General features: G+C 40.0%; 1 protein-coding gene across 6 annotated transcripts in view; it reads right to left on the bottom strand.

Moving 5' to 3' along the window:
* PLCB4 (phospholipase C beta 4) overlaps positions 1 to 24,626 on the bottom strand; it is a 396,094-nt gene extending 371,468 nt beyond the window's left edge. For 5 of the 6 annotated variants that reach the window (XM_058563198.1, XM_058563200.1, XM_058563201.1 and 2 more), the window contains exon 1: positions 24,282 to 24,367. The gene's annotated coding sequence lies outside the window, so the exon portion shown is untranslated. Of the gene's footprint in view, positions 1 to 24,281; positions 24,368 to 24,548 lie in introns of those variants that run through there. The other variant, XM_058563196.1, reaches the window with a different exon arrangement.
* Between the last annotated feature and the right edge of the window lie 904 nt (positions 24,627 to 25,530).

The following is a 25,530-nucleotide window of genomic DNA, read 5'->3' as shown; positions in this document are numbered from 1 at the left end:
AAGCAAAAATTTTAAAAATTAAATATTATACTAGGAAAAATGAAAAGCCTGTAGTTATGGTTTTATAAACAAAGTAATAATGGCCTTGAACATTTCTTTCAATATTTCAAAAGCCCAATAAGAAGCATATATTTAATACTGCAATAAAGCTTCTTTTTTATTATTATTATTTCAAGTATCTCTGCTTTGAATTAAGTGATATCAACATAGAAACACTGGTTATCTCATGCTTGTCAGAAATAGTTGGTAGTTAAATATGCCTTTGATTAATAGAAGTAGGGAAACGAATGACCTATAATTAATATCAATGTGATCTATTTCATGAAAAAAATCTTTCTAAATAAGAGATCTATTATTATAAAAAAAGGATTCTTTATTGGTGCAAACTTTGGGACCACTGATACAAACTATCAGATCTGCAACCCACTTATGCTACCTGAGTGATCTGTCACTGGGAAACAGCCAAAAGATGGGCACTCTCTAGATTAAAACCACTAATCTGGCTAGTATTTGAAGGAGACCAGAAGGGGTGATATGAGGCTAGAGCTCAGCTTTCACAATAAGCAGGGAAAGTCAGACACCAAGTAAAACCATCCTCTTAGCCTCGGAATGTGGCTGAGGGACCTTGCCAGACACCACTACTGGAAATCTGACCCTGGACATAAATTCAAAAGCAGGATTTATGTCATAGTTTGGGGAAAGACCATGTGTAAAGCCGTGCCAAGCCTGCTTCAAAGATGAACCAGGGGCAAGAACAAGCTTCGGTTCCCTCTGAACAGAATATGCACAAGACCCAACACTGAATCCTAACATGAGATTTGACGATTAAAAAAAAAGTAGTTGATGGTCTTCTGTTTTCTTTTTCAAGTTTTCCTGGCCTAAAACAATCTGTTTCCTTTCCAACAAAGAAACAATGCCAAATTCTGAAAAGGAAATTTGCTTGACTTAATGGATAAGTACATAAAAGCTGGAAAAGAGAGTATTATGGGAAAAGTGGAGCAACTCAGCCTTACAAGGCAGGCTTCCAAATTTATCGGTGAAAGAATCAAGGGTCAGAGAAGGGAGTGTGTGGGTAATAATTATGAACGAGTTACATGATGGAGGTCAGCTAAACAAAATCGAGTTTTTTTCGATTTGAAAATCACAGTTTCAGCAATTTACTACATGAGTTAAGAGAAACTTCCATTAGCTTACATCCATACTCAAATATTTTTCATTCATGCAGCCATAATTTGAGGTCTAGTTTTACTAAATTGGGAATGGCATAAGGTCTTACGCATTTAATAAATATCCGTAAAATAAACGCATGAATGAGGTGGCAACTAATACTTACCAAATCATGAAATCTAAACCTAAGGTCATTAGAAATGAGAAAAATACAATCCCCAGGTATGGCAGTCACGGCTATTTGTCTAACCAACATTCATAACCTTGATTTTGTTCTGGGTATCAACACGCCAGGCTAAAATGGTTTGTTCCCCAGACTCCCTTGCAGCTAGAAGTAGCCATGTGATATAGTTTTGATCAATGAGATACAAGAGAGAGGGCTCTGAGAAAGTCTGCTCTCAAGACATGAACACGTCCCCTTTGCTCTTTCCTAGGAATAGGTGCTGGGAGGAACAGAGCCATCTCACAACCACAGGCACAAAAGCCAAACAACAAAACGTGAATGACAGAAAGAGCCTGGTTCCCTGATGGCATTGCTGAGATGCTGTACCTGCCCAAAATCTTAGATTCCTAAACTTGCATTTCCTGTTAGGTGTGACAAACTTCTGTGAGTTTAAACTGCTGTTTTCTATAATTCACAGCCAAAAATATTCTTACAAACACCAGATATAATTTATCTTTCCCCCTGTGTTCTCAGAAGCTGTTCCTATTTCCACTGACTGTGATGCTCCATATAACTGTCCAATAACACAGTTACGTAACCATCGCTGACCTCATCAACAGTTTCCACTTGTCAAGAGGACGCCTCACACTAAAAGGCCAACAAACTTAATGGAGAGCAGTCATCAAGAAAACCATCAGGAGGAACAACAGGCCACCTCATTCTACCACACGCCTCTCTATGAACCACTACATTCCCATGTGAGGGATACAAAATAGAAAGGCAGCAATGCTATTCCGATGCTCAAGAAATAGAGAATCTTCTAACATAAGATAGCCTTCCAAATATGCATGTCTCAACAAAGAAAAGTAAATATTTACAGGTCTGTCTAAATTAAACATCAGAAATGAAACATGTCTAGAAAAACTGAAAACAAAAACAGGAGGATACCTCTTGAGGGCTTAAGGACTGTCCCGGTTCAGATGTCCCTACTCTGTGCTTCAACAGGGCCTCAGCAATGCACCTTCTGCGAAACTTAAAATTCTACAGTCATTTCTCCTTTAAATGTTGATCTTTCTTGATAGAACATAAACTCCTAGAACTCAGAAAAGCTGGCATGTAACAAGTATTGAAAAATGCTGAATGAGTGAATGAATGAGCAAAACATACAGATTACTTTTCCAAGGGACTTATGAAGGTATGCAATACTCAAAAGAAAAAAAATCTGTGAGCATCACTTCTAGAAATATAATAATGAGTATCTGTTGAACTGACCTCACAAGACATATTTAATGGTCAAATGTCTACAGAAAGAAAAGAAAAGAACTACGCTTAAGAAGTAGCTAGTATAAGCCAGGTGATGCGTGGGGCACTTAACATCCGGTATTTCATTAATCTTCACAACCCCCAGGGAGTTACTAGGGTCTCCCTTTTCAGAGGAGGTCAAGTTCAGAGGGAGCTATGGAGCTCACCTAAGGTCACATATCTAGTAAAAGGCAGACTAGATATTCAAACCCAGGAATATCAGCTCTCACTTTTCTGCTGTACCATGTTGCTTCCTCACTTTGATCTTTACTAAAATATTGTTTATAAATCGTACACGTACATTAACTGAGATAGCACCCACAAGAACCTTCAGTTTATGGTCTCAAAGGCATATGCAGGGTGAGGGTCCATTGTAACCTCAAGCACAGTTACTGTTTGCCCATGTCAGAAATCAGACGTGGTCTGGCATAACAGATAGTGACTTTCTCTAGCTTATAGTTCTAAGATATTACAAAGGTTCTATATACCTACAGCATGTCAAAAAAAAACAGCCAAGATGAACTTGAATGACCTAGAAATGATGCAAAATAAACTGATGAGTCTATGGCTTCAGTTTCTCTCAGAAATCAACAGTCCCCTCCCCATGGACAGTACACACAAGCCCTCTGGCTTTCACGTCACATTTATAGGATGTGTGGCACCAAAACTTTGGAGACCCCAGTAGGTGACTGGGCTTACAAACAAAACCCACTGCTTCTATACATACAAGATTTCAGAGCTATTGAAGCTGTTTAAAATAACAGACTCATTTGAACCAAAAGGGGGGAAAAAACACTGTAGAAAGAAAAAAAAAATGGATGCATTTTGCAATAGGCTCCTAATACTTTTCATTGAATAAATAATGCCTCCTTGAAGTTGACAAAAATTTACCGAAAATATTTATCCAGTAAACATCTTAATAAAATAAACTGTTATGACTCCAAAGAAACCTAATTTCACAAATTCATAAATTCTCATGGAGAAGAAATAGACTCACCACCCCCGAAACATTTGGCAATTATTTTACACAACATGTGCACAGTCTGTGATGTACGTGAATAGATGGAAAAGTTAATTGCAGTGTATTAGCCTAAACACGAGCTTCTTTGCTCTGCCATTTCAGGGTAACGTTTCTAGCGACTTTTAAACAATACAGAGTATTTTTGCAAGTCATCATTTCTATCAGGACAGCTATCTAATACCCATTTTTTTAAAAACCCTGAAAATGTGTTAGAAGCCAAACTTATTTGGGGATAGTTATTATGTGATAAAGCATGTTTCTATTTTTTTCTCCCCTTTTCTATTAGTTATCTATTATTTTTAAATTTTCCATACACAGATCTTTGGAAACAAATCATGACTTAGTATAAAGACATTGAGTCTTTTTCCAAATAAAGGCTGAATTATCTTTAAGAAGATAAACATATTATTGTTTTTTAGCTAACCCATTTCAATATTTTCCCATGATACAGAAAAAAATAGTATTCTCCATTAAATACCACTCTTGTATTCACACTTCTTCTATAAAGTTATGTTTCAAACTGTTAAATCTTCACCAAAGGCTAACGACTTTAAAAGACGGGCTTCGTAAAGAAAGAAATGGGATAAAGATACTTTTACAAAGACAATATCTGGTAATACTTAGAGTAGAACTCTATAAACAACTTCTCCTTTAAATCTCTTGCTCAAAACTCCAAGCTTTCTAGCAAATTAGGACTCCTTCATGAATGCTTACCTTGCTTAAAGTATACCCCGAAAAATAGGCCAAAAGCATTTATATTCCCCCTTGCATTTGACCCCACAGACAGACACTGCCCCATTTACAAAATGAAATATTGAGGTCCACATGAAATGCACTGCCATAAGCTGCCCTTTAGTTCCAGGGCTAGAACTAAAAACAGGCTTGAGTGTTAAAATACCTCTTTTCTTATGCACCAGCTCACTTTCCTTATTTCTTTTCTTGCATCTTAAAGTAATTCTTAACGGACTAAGGCTCAAAAAATTACACAAAAATCTACTCTACAAATAAAGTTTGAGAAGTTATACTTAGCAGATTTCTGATTATATTGGACACAATCTTGGTACAGCTTCCTACACATAAATCTGGCCATGAAAGGGAATTCTTATTAGTCTCTAACAGAAAAATAACGGAGCTGATTAAATATAGATCAAAGGAAGTTCTGCCACGAAAAGACCAATTTTTTATAACTTGTAGAAAAAAATGTATCAATAAACAAAAAGCAATCTGGTGTTTCTCATTGTAGCCTACAATGGTGATCTGCTTATGATTAGATTAAGAGCACTTCTGCCACCTTCTTTGTGCTTTTTATGTATTCTCCAATATTTTTAGCATGACCATGTATTACTTTTATCTCCCAAGTTTTTTTTTAAATCTTAGACACTAAGACACAATCTTTTACTATGACAAAGCCTCTTAAGATCTTTTCAATCTTAGACATTGAGATATAATCTCCTTTTTATTCACATAAATCATTACTGTGTAATAAATGATACATGTTAATATATTTTGAAAATATATTGATAATTAACTCTAGTCAAAACTAAATTTAAAACTTTAAAATGACATCATATTGTCACCTATAGATTCTAGTACAAAATCATATTAAATGTTTTAAGGTTATTTTCTACTTCAGAATAAGCTCACCAGTGAACTGATAAATATGTTTTATATTCATTTGCAGCTGCTCCAAAAATCAGAAAAATTACCTGTTTCTTGTTCTAAACCATTCTCCTTTATCTGTGCTATTACTATTTATTCTTTACCAACTCTTAACACATATTTGAGGTAACCCCATCATACGTCATCTCTTTCTGTGACAGTTATATCAGAACTATAAATATATACATTTATGGGTATATATATACATTAGTATATTGCATATACATTATATAAATACATACACATATACACGCATACACATTATATATAAATATATAAATATATTATATTAAAATATACACGCATACTTAAATATACATATGATATATACATACATATACATATTATATATATATAATGCATAAATATATATATGATCTGCACTGTTTAGAGATTTCCACCAGAAACGCCTGTCAATACAGTTACAGGTTTTATCTACCTTGGTCAACATGACCAACTAATTTGACTGAGCTAACAGTAGTTTTGAATTAAATTTTTTCCACTTCAGTGACCAATTGTTTAACTAAATTAGTAAAGAGCACTGCAGATTAGAAACCTCATTCCTCTTATTATGTTGGTCACCCTCACTTTCCCCAGAGACCAAATCACCAAAATCACCAGGAGTTGACTCATTAAGCATTTATTTTGTACTTAGTACTTCTCATTCCTGTGAAGGGAGAAGATTATAGAGTGTGGTAGTTCACAAGTTATCAATGTAGCTGAAAGTATAACACTTATCTGTGCATCTTGCTATTGAGCCAATAATTTCTAAATTCTTTTCAATAGAAGTAGAAGGGGAAGTCTCTTATTGTTTCAGATTTTCAGCTCAAGTCTCAAGGCTAAAGACAACAGGTGATGAGTTCCCTTCACATGACCACAGGACTTGCTACACATGGCCAAATCAGTCCAGAGGTCACCCCCCAGAGTCTACATATGAGAACAACTTGTATTGCAAAACACACTTGTTAAAGGGAATTTTCAGGAGCAAAAGAGTGGTTCCCTTTCCTTCCCTCTCTACCAGCTCAGACCAAGTGCCCAAACAAGCCCTCATACCTTAGGACTATCTGCAATGAGGGAGGCTAATATTCCCTGGCTAGATGCTTGCCTCTGTACAGAAACTCACAGCCTGGTCTGTGGGGCATGTGTGAGGCTGGAGCCGTCAAGCCTGGCTGATGCTGCCTGCGATAGTAGAGCAAAGAAAGAGACCTTCAAGAAAAGTGGAAATGGGCTATACTTCAGAGTTTGATGGTGCTTACATGTGAGTTTTCCTGTGGACCAAATGGATACTATGGAGGGTAGTGAGGCTTGAGTAATCCTGAAAGGTCTCCACCCAAGAAGGCTGCCTGGACAAAGGCTCAGGAATACTCCAGTGATGTGTCTCTAGAGGACAGGAGCTGAAGGTCATGAGTGGTCACCCAGGAGTTACAGGGCCCACATCCAATAATGGCATGGTGTCGATGGACCCTTCAGGGGATCTCCAAAGAACCCACCAGGGTGTGTATGAGAAGGAGCTGACCATGAAAACAAACAGCACCAGCTAAGTACAACAGCCTGGGTCCCTCTTCTGCCTCCCTGTGGAGTCTGGAGGAGCCAGAGACAGTGGATAGAAAGAAGTGCAGAGAGGAGAGTTAAACTAGAAATGACCTTTCTTTCTTACTGATGATCACCAAGCCAGGCGTCAGGCCTGAGGATGGAAAAGGGGAGAAGCTATAAACTGCACTGGAGAACGGAAGTTTCAATTCACATTGTACCACATTTTTCTAATATTTGAAAATTAGGTTGTTCTAAGACTTTAAAATGACTCAAAAGCTACGGGATCTGCTGAAAATATCATCCAAAGTAGAAGTGGGACAAGAATAAAGCTGTTTTCTTCTTGTGTCTCACTAAGTGTGACCCACTCAACAAAGCAGTTACACTCAATAGGTCTCCAATCTATACAAGATTATTTTTTCATAAAGTTAAATCAGAAAGAAAACTGAGAAGATATAGAAAATCAAAATGCAAATTTAATATACTTCTTAGAACTTTAATTCCAGAACATAAACATATCAACAACTACTTAAAATGTAAATGGATGAAACACTCCATTCAAAGGGCAAAGATTGTCAGAGTGAATAAAATAATAGTAATAACAATAATAAAGCAAGAATCAACTATATGTTCTCTACAAAAAGAAACACTTTACATAGAAACACATAAACAAGTTGGAAGAAAGGAAAAAGTTATACCATGCATACAAACAGCTGAGCTGGCTAAATTAATATGAGACAAATCGACTTCAACACAAGGAGTTGTGTTGAATTATTAGAGACAGAGAGGAACACTTTTTGATGATAAAAGGGCAAATCTGAAAGAGTTCTACAAGCCTAAGCCCTTCACTTAAAAGCTAAGGGAAATGAGGCAGATGACTTACTCAAGGACACGTAGTTAGCTAGGGGAATGGCCAGCTACAAGTCACTTCTCCCAATTTCCTTTTCAGAGCCTTTTTCATATTATTAGTGCCACTAATCTGAGCTCACGCAACATGAAAGCAACTGGGGGACCACATGGAATGGGAGAGAGAGGGCAGCATCTTGAGCAGAGCCTGGCTCCAGATTCAAGCACTGCAACTTGCTGGTTGTGTGGCCCTGAACAAATTACTTAAATGGGCCTCAGTTTCGTTATCTGTAGAATGGGGATCCTGCCACCTATCACACAGGATTGATATAAAAAGTGACGATGAGGAAGAGCAGGTCAGTAACTCGCCCAAGGTCACTCAGCTAGTCAATGACAAAGCTAGGATCCCACAATACAGACCATTTTGTTAAGCTGTCTCCCAAATGAGTTACATCCAAATATAAGTACGTGGTGGAATGCCCGACCTTTACTGGGTACTTGAAAAATGCTTTTTTCCTTCCCAATACACTGATGCTATACTTGAGAATAACTCTAGAAAGGTATTTTCTGCGTCAGATCCTCAGCTATAAAATATATCCTTTTCAATCTAGATAAAATGAGTTTCAGATGATCTCTTCCGTCATGTTGGCTTTGTAAAGCAGACAGGGTAAAAATTTCAGTGAAAGGTTAATTCACATCACCTCTTATACTCCAAAATGAGTCATGCGACGGACACATTTTATAACATCCCTCCAAATAAAAAGTTGAAACATATGATTTTGTTCCAAAGAAGAAACAGACACTCTTCCAGATGTTGTGGTTATAATAACCAGAGAGTCACAGCCTCAGGACTGTAAGCCCAACTTTCAGTTTGGTGAAGGATTCTTCAGAAAATGAACTCTTTGTTGTGGGTAAGTCTGTGTTGTATAAGGCCAATCCCTGTATAAAATGTTCAAGTATCTTGACAATTTTCTGGATTATTTTTATTACGTAATTGAGGATGTCACAGGAATAGGCATTTAACATTCACACTGGGCTTTATGTTTTCGGAGTCTAATCAACTCTCCTAAATGTCAAGGTTATAGTCAAGGTCAATATATTTTCAACCAGGAAAGTGGCTTTCAGCAAGATAGAAAGAGACCCACTGTGCCGCCTCACATAACCACATGAAATTTAAGAGTAAGACAAAAGTTGATAATTAATGTTAAAAAATGCATTGCTTAGCTACCAATTTTAGAAACAGCAGAATGCATACAAATCCAAAATAGGACGTATAAAACCATGAAATAAGAAAGAGAAGCAGAATAGCAGCATGTGGTCAGTGTCCCCATCTTACAGATTCATTTTAGGACACATTTAAGAGCCTACTATGTGTTAGCTACTATACAAATCTGATTTAAAAATTAAGAATGAGTTATGATCACTTTAAAGAACCAAACAGCTCAAAATTAGTTCATTCAAATAAATTCAAATGAATTCATGAGGTTATTGAAATTTCATGCACATACATAGAGGAGTCAAGGCATCTTATTACCTTGTAGTAAGACACCTTATTACCTTGCTACATAAGACACCTTATTACCTTACTACATTCTACGTTGTAGTATGCCAGGTTCTGGGTAGAGTATCAGGTTCTGGGTACAGTATTTTAAACAAAATATATCATATCTAAACTATCAAGTTTCTGCATGATTTAAGAAAATAGCACTATACTGTTTATAAAGCACCAAATCAAGCAAAATACAACATTGCACTTAATGAAAGTCCACACAATTTATTCTCCATACAATATTATGGAATAGAGACTATTAGAAAAGAAAAGCACCTACTACCTAAAAAGAAATTAAAAGATTTCTTGGACCACTTAAAAGGTAAGTTACAAGTTAAAAGTTAAGAAAGAATAATCAAACCATTTTTACTTTAAGAAACTTACCCTCTGACTTAGACTGATAGCAGAGAAACTCAATAGGTACACATTACTTATCAAATTTTAAATTAGGTAATGATTCAATTTCCTAATTATGGAAAATGATTTAATCTCATTTAGCATGAAATATTTCCACTCTAAGACTCCTTAAAGAAGGAGGTAAAACTCGCATAGAATAGATAGATAGACAGATAGTAGATAAATAGATAGACAGATAGACAGACAGACAGATAGATAGTAGGTAGGTAGGTAGGTAGATAGATAGATAGATAGACAGACAGACTGACTAAAGGATATACATGATTCATCTAATCCCTGCCTATAAACAAACTGACTTATGAAAGTTCAGTGAAAGCAAATTCCCCGTAAACTACGCCAACCCAACTCAAGAAAAAAAATCACCTGTTGAAATTAGGACTGTTATGTCCAAATACCGAAATTATTATTTTGAAACGATGAACGAGTATATGTGTTTTTTATCATTATTCTAATTTGACCATTCTGTTTTCCTAAATATTGCCAACTACATTCGTTTAAATAATTTATTCTACAAACAAGGATAAAGTGCCTACTATGTGCTGCACACTGTGTTAGGTGAATGAGGAAGAAATAAGCAACCTCAGCCCAAGGAAGCTCAGTGTGTGTGTGTGTGTGTGTGTGTGTGTGTGTGTGCCCTGAGGAAGCTCAGAGTGTGTGTGCATGTGTGTGTGGGTGTGTATCCAGGGGCAGGACACTGGAAGTTAAATAGGTAAACAAAGTGTCACGAGTGCTACGTACACAGCATTTATAAAAAAAGAAACAGTAGAACAAATAACTTAAATCCTTTGTATTATTTTGGTCTATAATACTTTCATTTGCTTTGGTTTCTATATCAGTAGGACTGCTTTCAGCTGCATGTAAAAGAAACCCCACTGTATTAGTCTGCACAGGCTGCCATAACAAAATACCACAGACTGGGTGGTTTAAACAACAGAAATCTATTTTCTCACAGTTCTAGAGGCTGCAAGTCCAAGATCAAGGTGCCAGCAGGAACGTTTTCTGGGAACTCTCCTTGGCAGAAAGCCACCCTCTCACTGTGTCCTCACATGGCCTTTCCTCTGCGCACACACACACCCCTGGTTTCTCTCCTGTGTCCTAATATCCTCTTCTTAAAAGGACACTGGTCATACTGGAACAGGTCCCACCCTAACAGCTTCATTTTTAATTTATTTATCTCTTATCCCCAAATACAGTCACATTCTGAGGTATTGCAGGTTAGGGCTTCAACATATGAATTTTGGAGGGACACAATTCAGTCCATAACATCCATCAAAGCAAGTTAATCAAATTGTCACTTATTTTGCTCAGTTAACCAGAAATTCATAGATAAGTTGATCAAGGCTGGTGAAGCCACTCAAGTAAGTCATCAAGAAACTGGGCACCCTCTACTTCCGGTACTGCCATCCTCAGTGTGTGGCTCTCATCGTCATAACCACAAGATGGCGGCGGCAAGTCTAAGCATTATGTCCAGGTTCCAGGAAGGAGAGGAAGAAATGAGGAAGAAAAAGCCGACACAAAGATGTCTATCTACATCTCACTGGCCAGAACTGGGTGAGCACTCCTGGCTACAGACTAGGCCAAGGAGGGGAGTATTTAAGTGGACACATTGCTACCCTCAACCAAAATCACAGCTCCATCAGATAGGAGGGAGGGAGAACTTGTGTCCCACGCATATCACTGACCACAGATGTGGCCGTATAGATTCACGGAGACCTCAGTTTGAAGACTGTCTGTGCCACTGATCAACTGTGTGACCTTGAGGAAATGCTTTAACCACTCAGTTTTCTGAGTATCAAACAGTGGTAATTATACCACCTGCAAATCGCTGAGAGAATTAATTAGGGCTGCATTCATTTGTAAGGCCCAGGACACACTGCCTAGGCCTAAAGGACTGTTTGGGGGCTGGTCTTAAAGTATCCTGGGAAATCACAACATTCTAAAAATATCGCAAAGCCACCCATAAAGACTCAAAAATGTCAGAGAACTGACTCTATTTCTTTACAGTGCGACTTTTCACATATCCCATTCATTCCACAGCGTGGCCCGAGAGCCTGCCGTCTCCAACTGTCTCGTGTGTGTGCATGTGTGTGTCACACTTCCCTCCTGATGTTCTTACACCTTACATGAGGTGAGGGGAGGAAGCACTAATTCGCTAGCACTTGTGTTCCTGGCATCGTATGACTTCTGCAATAAAAAGGCTACTTTCACCTCTAGGAGGAAATGGACAGGAATCGCTCGAGATATTCTAGACCAGAAACCCTATTTAGAAGCAAGGTATACCTTCCAGGTAATGTATGCCTTCACCTCTTCAACAAAGCTGAGGCAGCCTTGGTTCCATAAAAAGTAAAACATTTCCAGAAGGTTTTGAAAAGGCATTTGCTGCTCTTAATCAAGGAGTGGATTCTTCCTGGTTATCAATCTTGATGTTAAACCTATGGTCTGCCATGTTTATAAATTCAAGCTGTGAAAATAAAAATTAACACATAACAGAACGGTTCAAAAGAGCTTGGTTCCAGCGAAGTCACTTTCAGGATTGGTATTAATACCCAAATCATCTGTGCTTCTAAATTTCCTCCTTTCTCTCTGGTAGCTGCACAAGAAATCTCTCCATGTTACTTATGACAGATGAGAGAGGAACTTTGACCAGTTACTTTGAAATTCTTTCAAAGAGAATGAAAAATGGACAGAATGAGGCCAGACTTAAGATTCTCAGAGGGCCTCACAGGTCCAAAAAGGCTCTAACTAAAAGGAAATATTCTCCATCTGTATTTCCAAAGTGCTATCATGAAATATTTTCTCAGCAGCTGCAATAACTAAACTATAATCCTTCTAAATGTTGTCTCAATTCAAATTTGAATAACGATACACCTAATAATTAACATACTTAGCCAACACTTTTGCAACACAAAGCTACAAGAAATGTGCTAAATCAAAAAGATGCCAATTGTGAAGAAGAAATCTCTTAAACATTGCTGACACTCCAAGCTTGGGGAGAAGGGCATGGTTAAGACCATCAACGCCACTGTTTTCATAAGATTCAAACCAACGACATGAATAAAATGCTCCCTCCTGATTTGGGAACTACAAAAGATATTCTCTTAAAAATATTCAGCAGACTGTTTTCCTTCAATTAATTAATAGTTCTCTTGCTTTCTCTTTGGCACTGATATATTCAGAGGTCATTTGGAAAATAAAATGCTAAAATAAATACAAAGCATTTTAGATTACCAAGAGTCCCACTTAATAAAAATAATCTGATTAAATAAACGCTTTTTCCCCCTAAATTTTCAGCCAACTTTGAAATAAAAAAAACTTCTCTTTTTTGGGGTTCTAACACAGTGTAAGAAAAATAAGCATAACTTGACTAACATCAAACTTATAAAATAGAAAAACACTAAGAGAGTGTGCCCACCAGAAATAAATGATAAACTATCTTCAGAGAAATGTCTCCTCTGGTTCTAGTATACTAATAAATTACAATATCAGAATTTCTGTTACCAGAAATAATGAATACAGAGTTTTCAAAACACCGATCATCTTTCCAAATTGATCATTGTGCTACTTCTCAGTGACTAGTGTAAATAATCATGGAATACTTTTTCCCTCTGTAATAAGTCTGCAGATGGCTTCAATTTATTAAACATGGCACCTCTTCTGCTTATTCATCAGATTGCTTTCCTAATTTGCCCAGTCTGCAGACTTTGCAATAATGGCATTTGGTTATTCATCCATTTAAGAGATGTTGATTTAGTCTCTAATATGCACCAGATTCTTCCCTTCCCCAGAAAAGTCATGCTGTGGCTAAAATTTGCAAACCATTCACCAGGAAGACTGAGGTGGGCACCCAACCTTGAGTTGAAATCAAGGAAGGCTTTTTGGAGAAGATGGCAACTGTGCAAAGTCTGCAAAGGCCTGTAGGGCTCAGCCAGTTGAAGAAGGGGATTGAGTGCAAAGTCAGCAAAGGCACTGTGGCCACAGACTTCACGTTCTTGGAATTTTAATATAGCTTAGTACAGGCAATGTAAATAAAGGCGTTAAAACTTCACTGTAGAGGTCCGGCCCGTGGACAGCTTGTATTTAGCAAATTAGGGAAACAAAATTAAATTCTGAAAGCAATAGGAAGCTCTTGAGGCATTTTAGAAGTAATGCTATAATAAGATTTGTTTTGTGCAAAATTCTTTCAGCTGAGTATGGAGAATAAATGAGCAAAGACGTAAACTTATAAAGTAGCTGTTTATTTGTCTAGAGAAACAGGGAAACTGACTGAAAGGTTATTGGAATAAGAGAGGCATGAATCATTAAGGAGATAAACTTAGGCAGCAGCAATAGGAACGGAGAGGAGTGGACAGATATGTGAGATATTAACGGGTAGACTCAACAGATTGGTGACTTGTTTCACAAAAATTTAGAACCCAGGATGAGACATGGTTGGAGTGAAGCCGGGCATTTCTGTCTTGGACGCATTGATCTGAAAGTACCCATAGGACTTCAACGTTAAGATTTCCAGAAGACAACTGGATATAACTGGAGCTCAGAGACGACGTCAGGGATATAGGAGTCATCTGTCAATAGGTGGTTGTAAAAATGGTAGAAGTGAATGAATTTGTCTACAGAAAGAGTCTGTAGAGTGAGAAGAGTCTAGAGCAATGTCGAAACCTCCAGAGAACACCATTTAAGGGCTGGGTGGTGGACAAGATGTTCATGAAGCTCTGCCTCTAACATATGACAATAGTACAGAATGGACAAGCAAGCCCTCGCAGTCAGGGACTTCAGGAGTCTACAAGGGTAACAGCAGAAATCAATTAATCTAGTGCAATTCCTTCAGGTTGGAGAAGTGATGTGACTTCCCCAGAGTCACCAACTTGGGGGATCTGCACAGCAGCAGTTGCTAATGGCTAGCGTCTTGGTTTCTTATGCCATAAAATTTGGAGGTAAGAAAAAATGAACTCTGATATTCCTTAGAACAGTGTGATTTTACGATCTAATCAAGTTTCATTGCTTGTTCATGAGGACAAGTACACAAACTAAACAGAGCAGTCTTCATCTTTTCAAACAAGAGAGCCAAGAAAACAAGAGAATAAATGGGGCTCAAATCTCAGTCTTACTGCCAATACTAAACAAATGGGAAAATACAGCTTGTCTGTCTCTACTCAGGGATGCTAATGATTCAGTTAAATTGACTTCTTTGAAGGAAAATTACTGTTAATAACCTTAATTTCCTCCTAGTCTCTTCCCCCCAGGTACCTGACATTTTAGACAAAATATTTTCATAAAATATTAAAAGCAAAGGAATTATATCTTAGGTATCCAACTCCCTGTTAACAGACTTTATGAATCCCTTCTGTCTCTCCTGTCTACAGCCCACACTTTTGGTTCATCAGTTAAATACATCAAGTTTCCCATTCTATGCCTTTCCCAAGAAACACAATCCATTCCAAACGAACTAAAAAAATTTTTTTTTAATTTTACTCTAAGGCCCACCACAAATTTTACTGATACCAGCCATGCGGCATTGTAGAACATTCCCAACTGCAATTTAAATTTAATCATTGTTGCTGCAGTTTTCTTTTGTTTGTCCACAAAACCAGGCATAGACTTTCCACCCTGGCCTGACCTCTCACCTCTGCACACCTCTGCTCTAGAATGGGAGGTGAGTTGAGTCTGCCATTTGCCTCCCCAGGCCCATTCTCCATCCTTCTCCACCCCTGCCTCCTCTCCCTTGCCCTCTGCCTTCTGTCTGGGTTCAGCTAATGAAAGGCACCAGCCAGAGTTGGGGGGGCAGGAGGAAAGTGAGGTAGGTGTGTTTATTCTCCTGCTGTCTCCCTGCAGTGGTATTACAGGTTGATTGGGTCCTTCTACTCTACAAAAGGACACAACTCCTCAGACAGCTCCTCTTGCCCCTTCATCTGAAGTAGGAATAGCCCCCCATCATAGCTGAGTCTCTCTTCAGCACTCACCCTGGTTGTGGTCCCTACACCTGCCCACACCTTCTCAAGGGTCCCTTTATCCAGCCATCCTCAAAGGACTCGGTTTACACATGCCATCTGTTCCCCAACAGGGCCCTGAATGACACAGGGTTAAATAGTGACCCAGGTGGGGCACTCCACTGTGGCTTTCATAGACATCATCGAAGGAAATCATCTGTCAACTGTAAAACACTATAACATTTCCATGAGCAAAACCTAGTACAGACTTTCTTGAATATGCAAGGTTTCAATGCCAAGGAAATATGACTGAATCCTACCATATTTCTACAATTCACAATGTGCTGTAAAAATAAACATGCAGAAGGCATACAATCAGAATCTGAATGTCATTGCCAACCTAACCAGAATTTTTCTTAAAAATGGATATCTGGAGAAACAGATGAAAGAACAGAATCTATCTTTGAAAACAGAAACAATATTTCATTTTCCTGCTATTTATCCACATCAAGATTTACTAATCCTGATATCGTGATACTTTAGAGTGATTCCAAGTCTTTCAAGAAATGTCGTAAAATTCTAAAAATTAACTAATAAGTCACTTTACATTATTGATAAAAACTATAGTTACTGAAGTTGTCATTTTTGAAAAAAGTAGGGAATCAGTGACCTAGATTTTCTGTATCTTTCCCAATATCTCTCTAAATAAAAACACAGTGTAGTTTCTAATTTATATAGCCCTTTGTCTACATACCATTTCTAAGTATAATGGAAATTAAATTCACTTATTAAATAATAAAACTCAATAAAATAGCATTATATCTGAACCTTCTACTTCTCTAAGTAGAAGGTAAAAGAGATTCTTAAATAATTAAGTATTTGAAAGTCTAAAGCTATAAATACACCTAGATAGAATTTTCAGCAATGAAATTAACTTGAGGTCAATATCAACCTCTGTTGGCTGTGCAGGACCTCACTTTGACCATATGTTCAAGGATGCTCATGACACGTCCTTGGACTGAGGAGTCTAGAGTTTCACATCTAACCAAATTGATCAGAATACAGATTTTCAACTCTGATTCTACAAGATAGCTCCTTACTAAAGAGTTTTTAAATGAGCCTCTTAACTGGTAAATTCTTTTTGATTAAGCAATGTATTTTCAAAGAATTTTAAGGACACAGACTATTTCTAAAGTCATTTCCTGGTGTACTGTATATAACTGAAATCGGACTGAATTAGTGAAGCAACGTAACAATGTGGGACATGCTTCAATTAAAGGAAATGTTCATAATTTAAGGTTCCACAAGATAGAAATTCCATGGGGACCTTTTTTAAAGGCAATTTGGCAGTGCTCTCTCAAAATGTAAAACGTGTATACCCTTTTGACCAAATAGTTCTATTTCTAGGAATTTAGCTACAAAAAATTCTCACACATGTGCATGAAGACCTATGTACCAAAATCTCCAATCTTTCAGTTGGCAATAGTGAAAACAGGAGAATGGTTAAATAAAACACAGTACATCCAAACTACAAGTTTATGCACTGTTAGAAAGAAAAAGATAATGTAATGTTAGAAAGAAAAAGACAACCAGTATACTGACATGGAAAGATGTCCATGACATATACTTAAGTGGACCAAAGCGAGTCACAGAAAAATGTATACAGTATGATCCAGTTTATGTAACAGAAAATGACACCTATATATACTTATACATGTAAATGCACTGAAAAAGAAGAGGAAAGAGGCGCTCTAAGCTGTTGCCAATGGTTATATCTGGGAATGGGTGTAGGTGGGAAAGAGCATTTTACATTTTGCTTCTGTATTTCTGCATTATTTCAATTGGAACATATTAATGTATCATATACATCATTTTAAAAACCAATGAAAACAATTAACAGAAATTCTAGAGACAGCTTTGGTGATTTGTTGAATGACAGTGCATCAGCAGACATGAGAGAAACCCATCTCAAAGGGACTTCGCTTTCATTTGATCCAATGGGATCTCTCATTGAAGAGCCAAAGGGAAAATGAGGGCTGTGAAGTAGAGAGCACGTTGGAACTCCAACCTGCAGAAAGAGATCTACATCCTGTATGTCCAGGACAAATACAGCAACTACCAAATAGCTGTGGGGATATTTCGTGACTGATTAGACTTCAAATGAGCAACGCAGGCAAGAGAACCTCCATGTCCCCATAAATGAAGTCACCCATTTCTCATACTTAGGTGTTCTTATTTTAAAGGAGCACCAAGAAATAGGAGAGAAAGCCATGTTCTGCCTCCCTCAACTTTGTATATTTGCAAATAACTTATATATTTGCTTATAGCATATTTGCTATAACTTTGTATATTTGTTAGCAAATATCATGACCCACTCAAGATAAAGGACAGCTGCTCTAGCAACACTCCCTCTTGGAAGCAGCTGAGGGCTCAGTGGGGGATTGCACTGTGGGTCTGCTTTCAGGAGTGCAAAGGTGCTGAGACCTTCAGGTGCTGAATTGGGCAGACCAGAGCTTGAATCCTGACTGTGTTGTGTATTAGGTGTGACCCTCGGTGTCCCCATTTAGCCTCAGTTGCACCATCTGTAAAATGAGGAGAATAACCCTCTAGGGCAAAAGTGCCTGGTGCTACGCTGTGAATGTCACTGGGGATTGTGTTGCTACAACTGTTATTTTACTAGTCCTTCTCCTACTCATGCTACCAATATTTCTGCTCGCGCCCTCGTTCTCCACTGTAGGGGCAAATGCCATTGACTTATCCATCCAAAGCAGGCTGAATTCCCATAAAACTTCTAATAAGGGACGTTTGTTCTGCCCCCTTGCAAATGCAGAAAGCTCCAGTCACCTTTTAGGGCCACTATGAAGTTCCGTATCTTCCTCTGGACTCGCCTACCTCTGTGACTGCAGTTGGAGACAAGGACCTAACGTTAACTCAGCCCTAACTGTCTCAAAATTCTGTAACCGTGGGGTTTCGAAATAAAACTCTGTGAAGCCAGATGCTATCCCCAGGGCGTCTGTGTCTCCCAGGCAAGCTTTTGAAAAAGACCATATTAAGCCATTTGGGCCTGGAAGGAGAGAGGCACCTACTAGAATAATTTGGGGATCTTTGATGTTTAGGGGGAGGTTTCGCAGCTCCTGTTTTCCCACAGGGCTTCAGTGGGAGCACCCACCGTCTCTGCTTTTAGGTAGTAATAGCAACAATAGTAACAAAACAATAGACGTTTTCAGCCCTAAAAATATGCCTCATCCTTTAATCTTCCTAACAGCTTTTTCTGGTGTTTACTAATAGTATTTTACATTTGGGGAAACTGAGGCTTGGAAAGGTGAAGTTACTGACTTCAGGGAGTTAAAGTTGGAGGTGGGATTCAAAGCCAGGTAGACTGACACCTGAACTCCAACTTCTAACCACTATTCTGTGTTACTTGCCACTGAGGTCCATGCTGCTGAAAGGTTTGTTACAACAAAAAGTTTTGTGACCATTATTTCAAGTGACTGGGCTGAGGTAGGACCGACAAGCTTCTGGCAACCCTGCTGTGAGCATGGAATTCAAATAGGAAGTTGAGGAGAAAGCCACGTGTCCTCATCTAATTCATAGGCAGGTGGGCTGGAAGTCTGAGGGAGGGAGGTTACTCTGAATGCTACTCTGGGTAGCCTAAAATAATTTTGGTTTTCTGGAGGGCCAGCTTCTATCTGGTGAGGTTCCTCATGGTTTCAGTCAGGGGGTGGCACACTCTGATTCCTCTGAGGGCTGGGTCAGCTGCAGGCGGCTGCCTGCCGGGGTGTCAGAGCCCTTAGGGAGTGGGGGCTGTGCCCCTAGGGAGCTCTGCCATGCCCCTTCCTAGGGAGCAGTAGGGCTCACAGATTTCTGCCAGGTGAGCATGGGGCTCAGGGTTGCCAGCTCCTCTCTATTTTCAAGAGAAGCATGAAATCTAGATTTATTTTAAGTGTGAGATGTCATTTAAAAATGTTTAGAAATAATTGAAATAAAAGCAAATGTGTCAGCCCATGGGGTGGCCAAACAAAACACGTTTGTGGAACGACTTCAGCCCATGAGCTCCCATTTTGAGCCTTTTGTCAGCTGTAAGTGCTTGGAAACACTGTGTACTAGAAAATGTCAGTAGTTTCGTCTTTAAGGAAGCACGGTGTCTTCTTTATTCATGCGGCGTTTTTTTTTTCTGTTAAATTTCTTACAAAGATTGTTATGGCCGTTTATTTCCAGGGGACATAAATTTCAGATTCCGAATTTCTGCCTGTTTTTCCTCTCCTTTTTCTAACCCCCCTTCATATTGACCCCCCCCCAATCTGGTGAATCCTGTAGACACTTCTCGGCATAATATTTTTAAATGCATAAAATTAAGCACAAAGGAAACCAATTATATAGAAATATACCTATCAAATACTTTTTTTTTTAAAAACTGGACACACATAGTGACGTATGTCCTTCTTTTTCAACCCATTAAATGCCAACATCAGCAATGACTCTAAAACCTGCCCTAAATGTGATTTGGAAGTAAGTGAAAATAAAGAAGTGATTCATTTGCCAGCTATATTCCTGGAGCTACCAAATTCAAGCCTCAGACTGTTCCGGGGTGGACCTGAGGCGAAGTCCCATTCTGGAGGAGAGAGCGAGATGTCAAACGTAAATCTAATGGTCTGTGATCTTGTCTCTCTGGATGAGCTGCTTATAACCAATTACTCCGAGTTACTTTCTTCCTCCTGTTCTAAGGAAATGGCTACTTCATTCAAGTCAGGGAGCCAAAAACATCCTTTAATTGTGCAGGAGGAAAAGAATACTTTAAGAAGGGCATTGAATATTAAAGCGATGATCTGCCTGGCCCAAGGGTGGCTCGGTACCTGGAGGTGGAATTTCCCAGTCCTCAGCACACCAGAGGATCATGGGAGAAGAGCTGTGAAGGAGACTCCCAGTCAAAGGGAGAAGATCACATTATCTTGTGGCCACATGTATGCGCCCTTCTCTTTGAAGGTTTTATAGGTAGTAAGCAAGAGAAGTGTTCAGAAAAAAAGTTTCTTCTGATTTATGTCCTTTTCAACTATTTTGATTCCACAAAGAAAACGAAAGAAAAAGTAGATGGAGTTCACGCAGAGAAGATAAACCCTCTGCTGGTCATTCATCCTCTTGAACATCAGGGTCTCCCAGCTGAGACTTGGAAGGTAGGGCATGACTGCTTTCATCTCCTCTATAAACTTGGGTTACACCTTCAGCGTAAGAAAAGCATCCAAAGGCATGAGCTTCCAGCCAGACTTTTAGACGGTGGGATTTGGGGGTGGTTACTGCAATCAAGTGAAATGGGCCTTTGCTTCTGGGGTGAATTTTTTGAAAGCAGGCTTACTTCTAATAAGGACAACGCAAACTTCTCACTCATCTACTCAGTGATTCATTATCACCCAGCTCTACTTCCACTGAGGGTGAAGTAAACCCATTTTTATATTTGGTTAGCTAAAGAATCACAGCCTCTCAATGAGCAAATCCTTTCTATCATGCTAAGGCATAGCTAGATAAATAATATTACACCTTGAAGAAGTATTTCTACCTTAAAGGAGAGGCTTTTTCAAAAGAAAAACTGTTAGAAAAACAAACACTAAGGAATGGAAGAAAGACCTACACAAGGTTATCATATTTCCTGACTATCACAGGGAAACAGAAAAATGCAGGATGGACAGCACCGAGGATTAAGCAGTGTCCTCGCAAACAGTTAACATTTGAACACCAATAGCAATACCACAGAAAGTCCCTGCTGCCGACCACCAGCGATGAAAAGCTGTATTTATTTCTGAATAGGTGGATAGGTCTCTTCGATAGACACTAATATGGCCTACAAGTTCACATTAGGAGGCGAAAAGCAACTACTTTAGAAACTTCAGTCTGGACATGAAACACCAGCTGTGATCATTAAAGCGTCTCCATTAGTCCTTGACCTCATTCTGCATATCAAATGCAGAAGTTCTTGGTTTTACGGGACTCACTGGGATAGACAGTTTATTAAAAACCTAGGTCATCAGTCCTAATAAACAGGCTGTTTCATCCTTTAAAGTGGTCACAAACGATAATAACTGAATCACAATCTGCTAAATAATTTTAAGTTTCAAAGAAGATTTTGGCTTCCCCAAAAATATTTGAGTTCACTATTAAGGGCATTTGTGGAGAACATGAGAAATACATAATCTTTCTTTCCCATGACTATATTACCTAAGGGCTGTGATCCAAAAAGATAACATTTATTCTCAACATAAGATTTTAAAATTAAAAAGTCAAATAAACTCAGCAGCTAATTACTAACATACTGTTTAAAAATAACCCACAAAAACTATTTATTAATTCTTCTATTTCAGTTTGCCAGCTACATCTGAAAGTTCGGGGATGAAAATGCAGACACAAAATCCAGAAGCTGACTTCACTCTTATCACATCCTTTTACAAATTAGCATACTGAGGTGATCAGTTCAAGGAAAACAACACAGCAGCTCAATTTCACCTCAATTTTATCTTGGAGGGTGGGTTAGGAATGAATACTAAGCAAGCACTTAGTCATCATTTCAAATGTTAATGAATCAAACCCCAAAATGGATTTAGTAGTATCCTAGGAAAATACCATGATGATTTGGATTGCCAAATATAACCATCCCATGTTGCCAAAATCAGCAGTGTACATTAATCTAAAGACGGTTGGATATGTTCTTGGGAAAGACAACTTAGTGGGGCTAACGGCACTCTGCTAGGGACAAAATATTCCCAAGAGGCGATACAGATTTAAAAAGTCCATTTCTGTGAAAGCTTTTTGGTAAACCTTTACACTTTTTAAACTTCCATATTTCACTATCACATAAGGCAAAAACACACCAGCTCAAGAGTCCAGGGCATGTAAGTAGTTTAACAACACTCACATTTTCAGGCACCCAAACATAAAACTTAGAAAAGAGTATTTCAGAACAAAGCTCTTCTACGTGGGTGTGCATTTGTCAAATAAAGGTAGCATTATCCCAACAGAGATAAACGTGTACCCGGTGATCAAATGGAGTCTTAGAAATTCTGTTTTGACAGTTACTTGTACAATAGCATTTTCACCAGCGATTAATTCAGAGCTGGGGAGTGATATCATCAAAACAAATTCAAAACTAAGCTCAGATGGTTGAGTAATAATACAGTTGGAGGAAAGTGGAATCAGTAATCTAATACAGAGTACCTTTAGTTATGTTATGTTACTGGCAAAGAGTTACTAGTTACGGCAGCAAAAGTCTCTTGTACATAAAAACGCCAATAAAAAATGCTATTCCATTTAAAAAGTGAATTTTTATGAAAACAGGTGTTCTACCAAGATGGCAATCATTTGTTAAACTTCTAAAATTCAAAAGGGAGATGACATAATAGATTAAAACACCAGCTGAAAAATACACAAGACTGTCCTTCGAAAGACACAGCATTCTAGATTATATAACACAGATAATGGGAGATTAAACCACATGCCCCTGCCCAGCTAGATTTTTGTTCTTCTGTAGGATTCTATAACTTAGGCTACTGAAGTTTGAAGAGTACTTAAAATTAGGTTCTCAGTCCATGCATATATTTTTGAAACCAAAAGTCTTGAAAAAAATACAAGGACAAAGTTAAAATTTTACACACACACACACACACAATTTTTCTTTTCTGAAGAACACAGTTCCTCAGACACTTTCTTAATCTCCTTGTAGACTGCCCAGGTAAAGTCACCAGTTGCTTTTCCTGGTCATGTTTACTTTATGAATTTGATTTCTTTAAAGGGGAAACAATTCTAATTTAGATGTTATATAGCTGCCTATGTTTGAACGACATTATTGCCAACCAAACAGAATTATTAAACAGCTATTCTCACACACTCATAACTTAGAGACCACTGTGTATCACATTTCCATGACTATTTTAGCCAAAATTAAATTTCAAACACGTGCTTTAGAATAACAGCTAGAATCACTACCGAGTAGAAAAAAAAAGAGTAGAGGGTCATCTCTCCAATATATGCATATTTATGAAAATATAATGGGTATTTGCATTTTTCTCTAGAAAAATGCTAGTTTTATGATTCTAGATAAAGTTGCACTTAGACACTTGGAAACTGGAGAATTCTGTATTTCCATACTTGTATATAGTACAGCCTACAAAGTCTACAGTCAGAAGTACTGTACTATATAGACAAGGTCTAATTAGTTAAGGAAAAGACAACTTTAAAATTCTGAAGATAACACATCATCATATATATGCTTTTAGGAGGCCCGAACACTGCTCCCAACGAGTGCTGGCCCGTCAGTGTTGTTTTAAGTGGAAATGGTCAATCATCTTTATTATTTCCCCAGAAGAGGTAAGAAGATCCACACGCATACCCATTTACATGCATTGCACGGTGCCAACTATTTCCAATCAAAATAATCATATACACGTCGGGCCAAGCTATTTCTAGCCAGAAGCGGTGAACGTCTGGACAGAGTCTAAGGAAACCCAGTGAGCGATGATTACAAGGGAAGGAGGTGGCGGCGGGGACCCCTGCCTCCCGCGCGCGCAGGGCGCCTAGCACCCCGCACCTGCACCGGCTCCCCGGCCGGGCATCCGGGTGCGCGCGCGCGCGTCCGGGACGCACCCGCCGGGAGCAAACAAGCCCGGCGGGCCCAGGCGGGCGGGAGCATCCTCTGGCGGGACCCGAATTGCCTTCTCCTACCTGTCACTTTGCCCGGAGCTGCTGCCGGGGATGTGGCCACGGCCGCCGCCTGGAGACTCAGTGTGTGCGCGCGCGTGTGTGCGCGCGTGTGTGTGTGTGAGATCTTGTTTGCGGTGCAGCTCACTTACTGCTCCCGGCGCCACCAACCCCCTCCCCCCATAGAGAGCCGGCCGCCAAGCCCCCTCCCGGCGCGCCCGGTCCCGCCCTCCCGCCTGCCCACCGCGCCCCCACCCCCAACTCCCCGCCTCCCCGGCGCGCGGTCCTTACCTTGGCCGAGGCGGGGGTCTCCGGGGCGCTCCTCCGCGAAGCCGCGGGGCAGCGCCGGCCCACTCCGCCCGCCTGCCCGCCCGCCCGCGGGGCTCGGCGTTTCCCCGGCTCCGGGCCCCGCCGCCCCTCTGTGGCCCGCCGCTCCCTCCTCCCCAGCCCCAGAGTCTCCCTCCTCGTTCTCGCCTCCCGGCTCCAGAGCCCGAGCTGTCGCCTCGCAGCCCCAACCTGCCCAGGCTACGGAGCATGCCCAGTGCGGCGCGCCCGGGCTGGGCTGGGGGTGGGCAGGGGCCGGGCCGGCCGCTGGGCTGCTGCGAGCCGGCGGGGCGGGGAGGGGGCGCCGGGCGGGCTGGGGGCGCAGCCTCGCAGCCGGGGGCTGGCGGCCCAGGAGGGTGGAGGGCAGCTCTGGGAAAAGGTGGGTCCGGCGTCCGGGGAAGCCGCCCCGCCGCGCGCTCCTCGGGGGTCTCCCCGGCCGCCCCCCGTGATCCCAGCGCCACCGCACGTGCCCAGTGCTTCGGGTCCGGGTGCGCACAGGGTAGCGCCGGGCGCAGAACCTTAGGGGGGAGGGCGGAGTGGCACCCTCCTCCGATGGGAGACCCGCAGCCCGCCGTGGGTCATGGGGCTAAAGAGTGGGCCGTGGAGGTAAAGAGTGAAGGGGGATCAGGTCTGGCAAAAACTGGTACCCCAAAGCCACTGGCGGGGGTGGGGGAAGTGTTTATTTGTTAATATCTTGTTTAATAAACACATAAAGCGCTTACAGTGCACTGTTCTAAACGCTTTTTATTCATGTAATCCTTAAAACAATCTTCCAAAGCAAGTACTACTATAATCTTTTTTTTTTCTCTCGACTTAAACTGAGCCACAGAGAGATTAAGTGGTTCCAAAAAGTCTTCCCCCAAGCGCAACCTCAGAGACGCAGACCCCCCCAGACTTTGGTCCCTGGAATGCTGGGGCGCTGCTCCAGCCAGTTCCGGGCTCGCCCCTG

Source organism: Diceros bicornis, chromosome 19 (assembly GCF_020826845.1).
Source record: "Diceros bicornis minor isolate mBicDic1 chromosome 19, mDicBic1.mat.cur, whole genome shotgun sequence".
Classification (NCBI taxonomy): domain Eukaryota; kingdom Metazoa; phylum Chordata; class Mammalia; order Perissodactyla; family Rhinocerotidae; genus Diceros; species Diceros bicornis.
This window is presented reverse-complemented; position numbering and strand designations above follow the sequence as displayed.